Here is a 12,607-nt window from a genome sequence, read left to right on the forward strand (position 1 = left end):
TGTTTTGTTTTGTCTGACGTCACTCTGTACGTCTCACGTGTGCTGTGAGTTTGAGTGCGTCTTCCTCTCTGTGGATCAGATTGAGATGTTTCTTCTTCGTGTCTTAATGCTGAAACTGCACATCACCTGTTAACACTGGAGGTTCACCTGTACGTCCTGACTCATTAATGTTTACGCTACAGCACGTACATCACTGTGGTGCACGTTCACAAACAGAATTAGTTAACACAATCATCACGTTACTGGAGTTTTACGACATTTTAATCAAGTCTCAAGACTTTTCTGTTTAAAGTTTTAAGTTTTAATGGCACCAGTTTGAGGAAAACGAATTAGTGATGATGATCATCCAATCAGTGTTGTCAGTAAAAAGAAAACAATAACTGCTAAGCCTCAGCTTCCTGTTTGAGAAAATCAAACACACTCCAGTGAAATCAGCTGCTGGTGGCTCCTAAAGGAGAATTACAACAAATTTGATGAGATATTTCTCACTGATATCATCAACCCCTGATAACACAAAGGAGGCTCAGACCTTGAAGGCCCCACGTTTTGTATTTTAGAAGACATTTTTACATTATTTCAGTGCAATAGAAAATATTCCTGAGTTTGCAGTTGTACGTCGGTGCCAAATTTATTTGGTAGAAGTTAGAAATGTTTGAAATCTCACGTTGTATGAAACAATGCAGGGAGGATTCAGTCAAACTTTTCTTCTCCTTCAACACACGCAGAAAGGAAGAACAAAAACTTCACAATGTTGTCGTCCTGTAATCGTCTGTAGTGATGTGTCACTGACTGTCTGTTTACACCATGTTCACAGGTGCTGCAGAGCCGTCTGTCACAAATCTAAATGAAACAGAGACCTGGGCCCTGCTGCTGTGTAAAGTTCTCAATGCTCATCCAGAGCCAACAGTAAAGTGGCAGGACAGCACTGGAAACGTCCTTCCTGCTGAAGAACCACAAGTCTCAAAGAGTGGAGACCGTTTCAACGTGATCCTCCGCACCAATGTGACCAAGACCGACAACTATCACTGTGTGGTCACACAGGAGGAAATCAGCCACCAGGCTACTTCTAAGATTTATGTTCGTCTCTCAGGTGAGAGTCTTCTTCAGTGGTGTTGTTTTATTGAGAGACATGTCTGCTCCACACAGGAACAGAAAACGTGTCATGAAGCTGAGCTTTTTCTTAGCTGCATTTAGACAGCTGGATTAGATTGAGATTACAGCATTAATCACAGTTAGAAAGTGCAGAATCCCACAGGAAGCACATAACAAACAACATGAGGACACTCAGAGAGGCAGATTCAACCTCCTGTCTGAGTCTGAAACCAGCAGCTCAAAGTCTGATAGAAACAGGGTGTCATTACAGGGTTGAGTTCTGTCCTCATTACATGTGGTCACAGTGAAGGATCCTCATCAACAGACTTCATGTCCTTCTTTCAGTTTCACATCTGTCCCCTTTAACTCGTCTCAGGACACATGAGGTGTAAATCCAGCTGGAGACCTCATGTTCTACGTTTTACAGTGCAGAAAAGATTGTTCAGGGCTCTGGCAGTGGTGGAAGAAGTCCATATAGTCAACATGTACTTCAACAAAAACTCTCATGTGTTTAGCCTTTCACTGAAAACCTTTTCCTCAGACACAGGACTGAAAAACAATGACAAAATACTTGAATAAAGTACAGGACATGCAGCACAATGAGAACAGACAAACATGTTGTACTTTTTAACCAATCAGGAGCCAGGATGGTTTCAGTCATGCTGTAATGAAACGATGGAACTGCTTATCCTTATCAGATCAAAATGGGCAAAATATGAACGAATTCCAACTATTTTGTACTTCTGTAAGTGGCTCTAATGAGGTGCTTTACTCTAGTAAAAATACTAATACCACATAGTGAAAATACTGAAGTGCAAGTAAAAGTCCTGCGTTGAAAACTTTACTTTAGTGGAAGTATTTAAGTGTTATGAGCTAAGTGGACTTGAAGGGCTTAAGTTCCTGTCAGTGTGTTGCTGTTGTGTCTCGTGTGTTTGGATTCGTATTCGCGTTGCGTTCAAGTGTCTGTCTGGATGTTTCAGCTCATCTGAACTACTTCATGTCCTGTTGGCAGCTTTAATCTCCAGCAGAGCATCAGATTCTCTAAGATCATCATGTGTTTGTAGAGCTGCAGTTTCAGCTCATCCGAGAGGCTTTTTAAAGAGTTTATTTAGCTTCATAATCATTTTCTCAACACATGAAGGAACACTTCATCCTTCAGTTCATCACGAACACTTAAACTTATACTAAAGTACGGCATTGTAGTAAATGTACTTCGATTCCACCACTGGCAGTCAGGAATGTTGGTTACGCACCATAACTCCAGATTCTGTGAGTGTAGGTGCAGCTCTTTAAGGCTGTCACTAGTGGGGTCGTCAGTGGGGCCCCCACGTCAGAGAGCTGCATCTTCACTCAGAGAATCTGGAGTTACGTAACTGTTCTACCTCCTTTAGGCTTCGTCCTCTAAGGATGTCAATAATGTGATGAGATCAAAGCAGGATGTGGTCCACGTCCCACTGGGTCCTGAATCACAGTACATCATATGCACTCTGATGGCCCAGAGGCCTGATATTCAGCATGAAGACAAAAATCTAGAGGACGTAGGCGACCCTTATAGACACTGACCAATCACAGCGCAGCCTGAGACAAGGTTTCCACCTGGTCTTGTGACATGGCCGCCTGTAGGAGCTCACAGGTATAGAAACACATGAGTAGACCCTGTGAGGCCCTGAGCCTCAGTATGAATATGACAACACAGCATGTGGCAGGTGATGAAGGGATGAAGAAGACTTTGTCCACAGTGAGACAGAGACGTGACGGGTGTCAAACTGCTGTCCTTCAGGGTGGACTTGGAGCTGCAGTGTTTAGGGAAGCTTCCATCAGCTGTGAACTTTGCTGTGTGACAGAAAGTCAAGTGAAACGATGAAAATCTGTCAAAGCGTCTGGAAAGGAGCTTCAACGCTCTTCTGTTCAGACCGTCAGGCTGCTGTGTGAGCTTCATGGAGGAACAAAGCTCACATTCAGAGCTGCGATCCCTCGTGTCAAATCTCCCATCAGCACGTTTAGCCAAACAGCCAACAGCATCACATCATTCAGGCCTGACCAGACGTCTCATCACTCCAGTTTGGCCTTTTTTATCTGATTCACACAACCAGATGGACACAACGCAACCTTCTCTCATTTCAGTGGATTTCAGCTCTTTAGTGACTCAGTGTTTTGAAGATAAAGTTTGACAGTGTGAGGATTCTTTACTTCAGGAAGTGGACAGGATAACCAGACACCTGACTGCTGTTCTAAATGAATGTGTGTGGAGGAAAGCACAGAAGCAACACAAAATGGGTTTAGCAAAAGGGCCAAAAGCTGAGAAAAGCACCAGAACGCAGGATTTTAACATCTCATTTAATGTGCGAGGTGAACACACAACCTTTGAAGGATGGGATGCTGATGAAGAAGAGAAAAGCATCAAGTCTGAGGAGAAACGGCACAAAGAGCCAGTGGAAGAGAGAAATGAGAAGCAGCTGTTGAAACGGGGGACAAAGTACAACCTGGCAACCAACAGCTTCAGCTTGATGTCAGAGCACCAGGTTCCACTCAGTTTCCTACAATCTGACCAGACTTAAGTGCTCATCGTCCTCCTGTGGCAGAATCCGAAGCTTCTGAAAACTCGTTGAGGTGGGATGAAGATGAGGCTGAAGGTCAACGTGCTGTGAAGATCCAAATGACCCACACAAGGAAGCTCTCAGAGCTTTGATGTTCTTCCATCCCACTGATCCACGATGCCCAGCAGCGAGCTGTGAGAAGATGCTGCTTTACTTTGCACAGATGAAGTCCTTTGAACCAATAAGGAAACGTCCATCAGTGTAACAGTGAGGCGACAGGTGGCAGGTGAGCCCACACATCACAGCTGGTGGGTCTCCACCATACGAGAAACCTGAGCCCAGCAGGACATGAGCCACACTGATGGCTGCTGCTGATGTCACTGTGCCAGGTGAGAGGCCACCTGCTGGGCTTTGCACCTGTGTTGTAATGGAGTGTTCACCTGTTGGGCGTCTGCAGGAAAAGGCTCTGCTTTGTAAATGTACACAAAGTGTTCAGTGGGCCACATTTATCAGCCTGATCCTTTTATTCAAACCCGTCACCACCAGCAGGTGCACCAGGTGCCTCATCAGTTCAGATGGGCGGCTTCAGAGCTGCCTGCCTGGAAACCTCAAAGGGCCAAAGTCCCAAAGTCCATCAGTTAAAACCAAAATGTTTGTCCACACAAACCACATGAGTCTAAAACTGTTTCTGACCTGAAGATCTTTGTTGTCTGTTTCAGAGGAACCACACAGCCTGACCACTGGGGTTATTGTTGGTGGAGCGGTTGGACTTCTTGTTGTTGGATTTGTTGTTGGTGGAATTGCTGTTTTTTGCATACTTAAAGTTCGATCCAGACGTCCGTATTAAGACGTATTAAAGGTAAGTTTGAATAAAATGTCAGCGTGTCCATAACACAACATGACACAGCAGATACTTTGTGACTCGAGTTCAGATTTTGGTGTCACATGTTATTTATCGTATTTTCCTCACTATAAGGCGCACCGGATTATAAGGCGCATAGGATAGAAGCTACAGCAGTGGCTCGGATTGCGTTTTGCGTCCACTAGATGGAGCTGCGCTAAAGGGAATGTCAAGGGAATGCTTGCAAGGAGCCATCTCGGGGTCTTCACACACACACAAATGGTGTTGTACTGGAATTCCTCTTCGCGGTACCGGCGCTTAAATCTGTTAATTCGGCCACGCCCCCTGACTACGGTAGCCACGATTAACCAATATTGATCCACAGATAAGGCGCATCGGATTATAAGGCGCACTGTCGGATTTTGAGAAAATTGAAGGCTTTTAGGTGCGCCTTATAGTGCGGAAAATACGGTACATCCAACACAAGATCCAGACTGCAATCATGTACGAGTCCTCCAGCAGAGGATTAACAACATTATTAAAGGGGCAGTTCACCCCAACATCTAAACCACATGTGTTACCTCTTACCTGTTGTGCTGTTCATCCATCCAACAGTTTGTGTGTCACCACACAGAAGGAAACGAGAGGCTGACTGAGCTGCTGACATCACAGCTCAGCCGAGGACGACCACGTTAATGTTGACGTCACATCCTGTCACGAGCTGCAGCCTCTCGTCCATCAGCAGGTGGACGCTTCCTTCTGAGCGCTGACACGATGACAACAAAAACACACGACGCCAACATGAAACCTGGAAGAGGAAACTTTGGATCAGCTGATCAGCCTGAACAGCATCGAGAGACGTTCATGTCTTTTTGTTTTGTGTCCTGCAGAGACACTGGACCAGTTTGAGTTCACCTCCACAGGTGTGTGTGTGTGTGTGTGTGTGTGTGTTCACTGAGGACCACTTTGAGTTGAGCACATTTGACCTCAGAAGTTGTTAAAGGGTTGAAGTTGGCAGATTGAGACGAAGAGTAAAGTGTTGGAGTTCGGGTGGATGACTTATTCTGTTTCCTGTCTGCTCACAGCACTTAGTGTTTGTAACTGAACCCTGAGTGTGTACAGCACACACACACACACACACACACACATTGGTGTCGGCTCGTCCACATCCTGCACTCACACGGTTTCTTCAGAAGCTTCAGTTTCCTTTTAGTGTTTGTTGGGTTTTAATAGTTTTATGTCCAGCCTTTCTGTCTCTCTGCTCTTGTTCTGGTGTTCATGTGGATTCATTGAAGTCGTCCAGGTGATAAAATGTCAGGTTGAAATCAAACCGCACACACCAGACTGTTAAATGAAGTGAACTCAGGTCACACTGAGATGTTTTGAAGCGAAACGTGAAGCAGGAAACAAAACAAATTAAACAATAAAACGAGAGAATTGAACCGATACTCACTTGTAAGAATAAAAATGTTAATGTGAGAGTTTAAAATGTACAGTAACTGTGTGCTTTACTCAGATACAGTACTTATGTGTGAGGTACTTGTACTTTCAGTTTTCTTCTACTTTTTCTTCTGCATTTTGGAGGCAAATGTTGTTACTTTTTACTTAAATGTTCTGTTTTTAATTTGGTGACTAAAAGTCCTTCACTTCATCTGACATGTTAAAGTGTGAAAGCCTGCAGTGAAGGATGGAACAAACTGTTTGTGTCGGCTTCTGAGATTCAAATCCTCACAGCAGCTCGCTGATCAGACGAGTGACTTCAGTCTGAACGTTTTGCAGCTAAAGTGAAATAAAATGTGACTTTATGATGACGCTGATCACGATGCTGATGTACGCTGACGATGCAAACGTTTGGATAAAACTTGAAAAGTGTCACCTTGTTGTGGCTGTTAAATGTGTTAAATGTTTGTCAGAGAAACTTGGTACAAACACACTCTCACACTGCAGTGTTTCCTGGCTGCTCGTCTCATAAAGTAATAATAAAAAGTAAAGTGACATATCTTGTCATTGGAGGGAACTCACTCCAACGAAATTTGTTCTCTGCATTTAACCCACCCAAGTGACGTGCACAGACACACACCAAACCCGGGGCAGTGGGCGACCGCGTGCAGCGCCCGGGGAGCAGTGGGGGTTAGGTACCTTGCTCAAGGGTACCTCAGCCATGGACACCGGGACGGGGAATCGAACCAGCGATCCACCGGTTACGGGTCCGACACCCTAACCGCTGATCCACAACTGCCCATCAGTTGTCCATATCGATTGTGTCAGTTCAGTCGTTATCTTTTAGTGTTTCAGCCAACTCATCAGGAACTTAAAGTCTCCCTTCGTTCAGATGCGTATTTTCCACGTTGGTCACTTGGATGTTTGTGCTTGTTTGTGAGAAACGGGTCGACACAGGACGGTCGTCACTCAGTTCAGGCTCGTGTATTCCAAATAAAGACAATGGAGATAAAATGAAAATAATCTTTATTACAAACGTTTAGTGTTACAATTCAAGGCACAACATAAATTTCACTGGCTGGTGAAAGCTTGCACACTAAGAGGGCGCAAGCTTTGAGTGTTCAATACACTCAGCAAATTCAAATACATTCAAAGATTCAAAGAGTGTTCAGTACACTTCTATACATTTCATTAGAAAGACTTGAGATGCTCACAAGTCATTTGGTTCAGTGGTTCAGTAACCTGCTGCAGGTCATCTGATCAGTTTAAGATAAGATGAACTTTATTGATCCCACAACAAGGGAAATTCACTTGTCATGGCAGCTCGCAAGAACAGAAAAGAATGCAAAAAGCAAAAAGTGCAGAACAGTTTAGAAAAATATCAAGATAATAAATAACAATTTATTACAAAACAATTTACAAGTACACACAGTACAACATACAGCTCTATACAAGTCCTCATAAGGGAGGAAAAGAGGACCAGACTGTTGAGCTGTACAGTCTAACAGCAGTGGGAATGAAGGAGCTGCTGTAGCTCCTTCCTACACTGAGGGTGTAGCAGTCTGCTGCTGAAGGAGCTGCTCAGAGCATCCACTGTCTGATGCAGAGGGTGAGAGGTGTTGTCCATGATGGATGTCAGCTTGGCTAACGTCCTCCTCTCACCCACCTCCTCCACAGAGTCCAGTGGGCAGCCCAGGACAGAGCTGGCCCTCCTGACCAGCTTGTTCAGTCTCTTCCTGTGCCGGTCCATGCTGCCTGGTCCCCAACAGACCAGAGGCTGATGAGGCCCCCATCTTAGCTTCTCTCCACTGGCTTCCTTTAAAATTCAGAATAGACTTTAAAATTCTCCTACTTACATATAAGGCCCTAAATGGACTCGCCCCATCATACCTGCAGGATCTAATAGTCCCATATATTCCCAATAGATCACTCAGATCACAGAGTGCAGGTTTACTTACAGTTCCCAGAATTCATAAAAGTAGAACGGGAGGACGAGCCTTTAGCTATCAGGCACCCCTGCTGTGGAACCAGTTGCCAATCTGGGTTCGACAGGCAGACACCACCTCCACTTTTAAGACCAGACTTAAGACCTTTCTGTTTAGTAAAGCATATAGTTAGCACCAAACAAAGTGTGTAGGGCTGGTAGCCATAGTTACAGTCACTGCTTGACAGACAGCCACAGGTAGAATAGGTCTGACTAACTGTTAATCTTTAAATCTCTATCATAGCCAAGCTGCTATAGGCCTATGCTGCCGGGGGGCACAAACATGATCCACTGAGCCGTTTCCCCACCTCCCCAACACCACCACCATCTCTACTCCCCCCACCTCCCCAACACCACCACCATCTCTACTCCCCCCACGTCCTCAACACCACCATCTCTACTCCCCCACCTCCTCTCCTCTTCTTCCTCTCCCCTCATCAGATCAACATATAATTCATTATTTTCTGTCACTAACTGTGTGTCCAGTTGTCCTCGTAGTTTTGTGTCTCTCCCTCTCTTTCTTTCTCTCTCTGTATCTTTCTGCAGGTTTCTCTCCATCCAGATCTACATGTTGAACTGCATCCTCTGACAAACCCAGTGACAAACCCAGTGTCTACTGTCAACATCTGCCTGTTGTTCTTCTATGTAGTGATATTAGAACTAACTTAAACAACATATCAGCTAATAAACAAATACACACAATATATAGTCTTTCAATTATAACAACCTGTCATGTCTGTCCTTTGTAATTTATGATGTTTACTGCATGTATGTTTCTGTTGAACAACAGGTTTAATTCACTTGCCCAGCACTGGTTGCCTTCAGCTGTCCCTCTGGCTCCACTCTGTCCATGTCCTGAGATGGTCTTCAGGCCCCTCCACACATCTCGTGTGTTGTTCTGTTCCAGCCACTCCTCCAGCTTCTTCCTGTAGCTGTTCTTGGCCTGTCTGATTGCGTACTTGAGTCCACACTGAATTCTTTTCTGCTCCACTCTGTCCCCAGAAAAGAAAGCCCTCTTCTTCTGGTTCAGCAGGGCTTTCAGCTCAGGGGTCACCCAGGGCTTGTTGTTGGAGAAACACCGTACCCTCCAGGTTGGCAAGGTGTTCTCCACACAGAAGTTGATGTAGTCTGTGATGCAGTCGGTCAGGCCATTGATGTCGTCACCATGAGAGCTGTAAAGTGTCTCCCAGTCTGTAGATTGGAAACGGTCTCTCAGTCTCTCACTGGCCTCATCAGTCCACACTTTCACAGACTTCTTCTGTGCAGGCTCTCTTCTCACCCTGGGTGTGTATTCAGGGAGCAGATGAACGAGACAGTGATCAGAGCGTCCAAGCGGGGGGAGGGGGGCGGAGGTGTATGCGTCTTTGACATTAGCATACAAAAGGTCCAGCGTCTTGTTGTCCCTGGTGTGGCAGTTCACATACTGTGTGAATGTGGGGAGAGTGGAAGATAGAGAGGCTCTATTGAAGTCTCCACTGATAAGCAGGAGGGACTGTGGGTGCTGTGTCTGCATCCTGGTCACTGCACTGTGGAGCAACTCATCGGCCGAGGGAGGGATGTACACATTAAACACAATAACGTGTGAAAACTCCCTTGGGATGTAATAAGGCCGAATGCCAAGCAACTCGATTTCTTTAGTACAGACTTGTTCCTGAACAGAGATGTGCCCCGGGTTGCACCATCTCTCATTAATAAACACCACCAGCCCCCTGCCTTTCCGCTTACCACAGTCCTCCCCTCTCTGGTCAACACAGTTTAAGTTTATATCTGTCCAGAGAAACTACAGAGTCCAGTCTCAGTCCATTCTGCTCCTGCAGCACCATCTTGGAATGTTGACAACCAGCTGCTGTTGGTCAAATCTGTGTTGTCTCAATGGTCCAGTGGTCCTCGCATGTCCTCTAATAGTACCTGAGAGTACCTGTTCAAATCCAGCCTGTGCCACAGTGTGTCGCCCCCACCTTTACCAGGATCTTCAGCTTTTCCCTGGCTCAGGCAGTCATCCCGCAATGCCTAAAATCAGCAACAATAATCCCCGAGCCAAAAAAGTCTCCCATCACCAATCTGAATGATTACAGTCCGGTGGGCCTCACTCCAGTAATCATGAAGTGCTTTGAGAGACTTGTTCTTCAACACATCAAGGACTTCCTCCCCCCAGACTTCAACCCTCACCAGTTCGCATATCGTGCGAATAGATCCACAGAAGACGCCATTGCCATAGCCCTCCACTCTGCCCTGGACCACCTGGAGCAGCAGCAGAGCTACGACCGGATGCTCTTTGTGGACTACAGTTCAGCTTTCAACACAATAATCCCGGACAGACTCACTGCAAAACTGGTCACTCTCGGCCGTCCTCCTCTCACATGCGCCTGGATTAAGGACTTCCTTCTAAACCGACCCCAGGCTGTGAGGCTTGGCCCCCACCTCTCCTCCACCCGCACGCTGAGCATCGGCTCCCCACAGGGCTGTGTGAGCCCCCTCCTGTACCCCCTCCTGTTTGACGATGACACTACAGTGGTCGGACTCATTTCAAAGGGTGATGAGGCAGCGTGCAGAGAGGAGATCTGGAAGTTGACAACCTGGAGTTCAGAGAATAACCTCCCTCTGAACACCAAGAAAACCAAAGAGATCATCATGGACTTCAGGAAGCACAGCACAGACCCAGCCCCCCTTTACATCAACGGTGTCTCGGCGTCCTCATCTCCAGTGACATCTCCTGGACAGAGAACACCAGTCAGTCATCAGGAAGGCTCAGCAGCGGCTACACTTCCTGAGAGTCCTCCAGAGAGTTGTGAAGGCAGCACAGAAGATCCTCGGCTGCCCTCTCCCCTCCCTGATGGACATTTCCACCTCCCGCTGGTGGACAGTTCCCACCCTGGCTCTGACGTGTTTAACCTGTTGCCCTCAGGGAGGCGCTACAGGTGCATCAGGACAAGGACAGATAGACTCAAAACCAGCTTCTTCCCAAAAGCAATAACCCCTTTGAATTCTCATATGCACTGATTCCACAGTCCATTTACCTCAACCACCAGTCTCTTACCTGTTGTGCAATACCTCTCTATGTGCAATATCATACTCATAATGTGCAATATCTGTGAATAGCACCATATCTCTTTTTATATCGTTTCGTGTATTCTTACGTCATTCACTGTTTGCACTGCGGAGTTGGCTTTTAATCTCATTGTACACGTGAATAGTGACAATAAAGGCGTTCTGTTCTAAGCTAACTTAGTACATAGCTTGTTACTGCTGCTGTGTTACTCGCATCTTTAATTTTACATAATGTTTACCCTCTCGTGTAGAGTTCCGTTAGTGTTCCCTCCTCTTAACTGCCTTTTAGTTTGTATTGACGCAAACTGTTGCTTACTCTTGATTACATAACGTACTCTTGTGTACTATTTCATTTGTGGTCTGCTACCGCCACCTAGTGGCTGTTGGTATACTAGTGTAACCGAGCGACCGATACATACATCTATACTGAAACACGGAGGCTCCGTTGAATGAACGTACGTCCGCTTGTTAGCGCTCTGTTTAACAACGTCAAAAGTCTGCATAACAACAGCAACAACATTTCCGGACTCTTCCTTCAAAATAAAAGCACCACCTATACCTCTACATCGTATGCCGGAAGAACATAAATTGACTACTTTCAAGAAGTAGGTTACATTAGAATATGCTTGATCGCAAGTATTTCAGTTAATAATCTACATTTTATTTATTCTCTTTTGTAGAGATCACACTCACACTCTAACACACATTCTAACATACATGTATAAACCTATTCACATTCACATTGAAAACCTGTTCCAAGAGAACGTCAGTACCATCACTAATGACTGAATTATCTGCGTCCGTACCTTCTCTGGCCGGAAGCACAGTTCAATAAGACAAGACAAGACAAGTCAACTTTATTTGTACAGCCCATTTTTACAAGCAGTTTGTCTCAAAGGGCTTAACATAACATCAGCAACATCCTCGGCCCTTCGACCCTCACATCGACTAAGGAATGTGAGGGTTGCACATTAACAGGACTGTGAAGAAGGCCAGGCAGCGTCTGTTCCACCTCAGACGCCTCAGAGACTTCAGGCTCCCCCTCAAGGTGCTCAGGAACTTCTACACCTGCACCACTGAGAGCATCTTGAGTGGGAACATCACCACATGGATGGGCAGCTGCACAAAGCAGGACCTCTCGGCCCTCATGAGGGAAGTCCGCTCAGCTGAGAGGACGATCAGAACAACTCTACCCGACCTGCAGGACATTTACACCAAACGATGCAGGTCGAGAGCTGAGAAGATCCTCAGGCAGCCCCATCACCCCGGACACTCACTCTTCTCCCTGCTGCCATCAGGCCGTCGGTTCTGCTGCCTGAGAACCAACACTGAGAGGATGAGGAGAAGCTTCTTCCTCCAGGCCATCCGTCTGCTCAACAGTGAGCGTTAATCTGGACAATCCCACTCCCACCTGCACTACATGTAAATACTGAATATTAAAATATTTTCACTTTTTAAATTCTATTATTTTAATAAGGTTTTCTATTTTACAATATTTAATTTTCCTTACCTATTTTTTGGTGGCAGGGACATAAAGAATTTCACTGCACATTGTACCGTGTATGATTGTGTCTTGTATCTTGAAAAACTCCCAGAAAAACCTTTAACAGGAAAAAATGGAAGAAACCTCAGGGTGAGCAGCAGAGGAGGGATCCCTCACCCAGG

General features: G+C 45.7%; 1 protein-coding gene across 1 annotated transcript in view; it reads right to left on the reverse strand.

Moving 5' to 3' along the window:
* Positions 1 to 12,607, reverse strand: part of LOC124057033 (nuclear factor 7, ovary-like) — a 546,992-nt gene that overhangs the window by 320,572 nt on the left and 213,813 nt on the right. The gene's annotated exons all lie outside the window — the stretch shown is intronic.

The sequence above is a fragment of the Scatophagus argus genome, chromosome 3 (assembly GCF_020382885.2).
Source record: "Scatophagus argus isolate fScaArg1 chromosome 3, fScaArg1.pri, whole genome shotgun sequence".
NCBI classification, from domain to species: domain Eukaryota; kingdom Metazoa; phylum Chordata; class Actinopteri; family Scatophagidae; genus Scatophagus; species Scatophagus argus.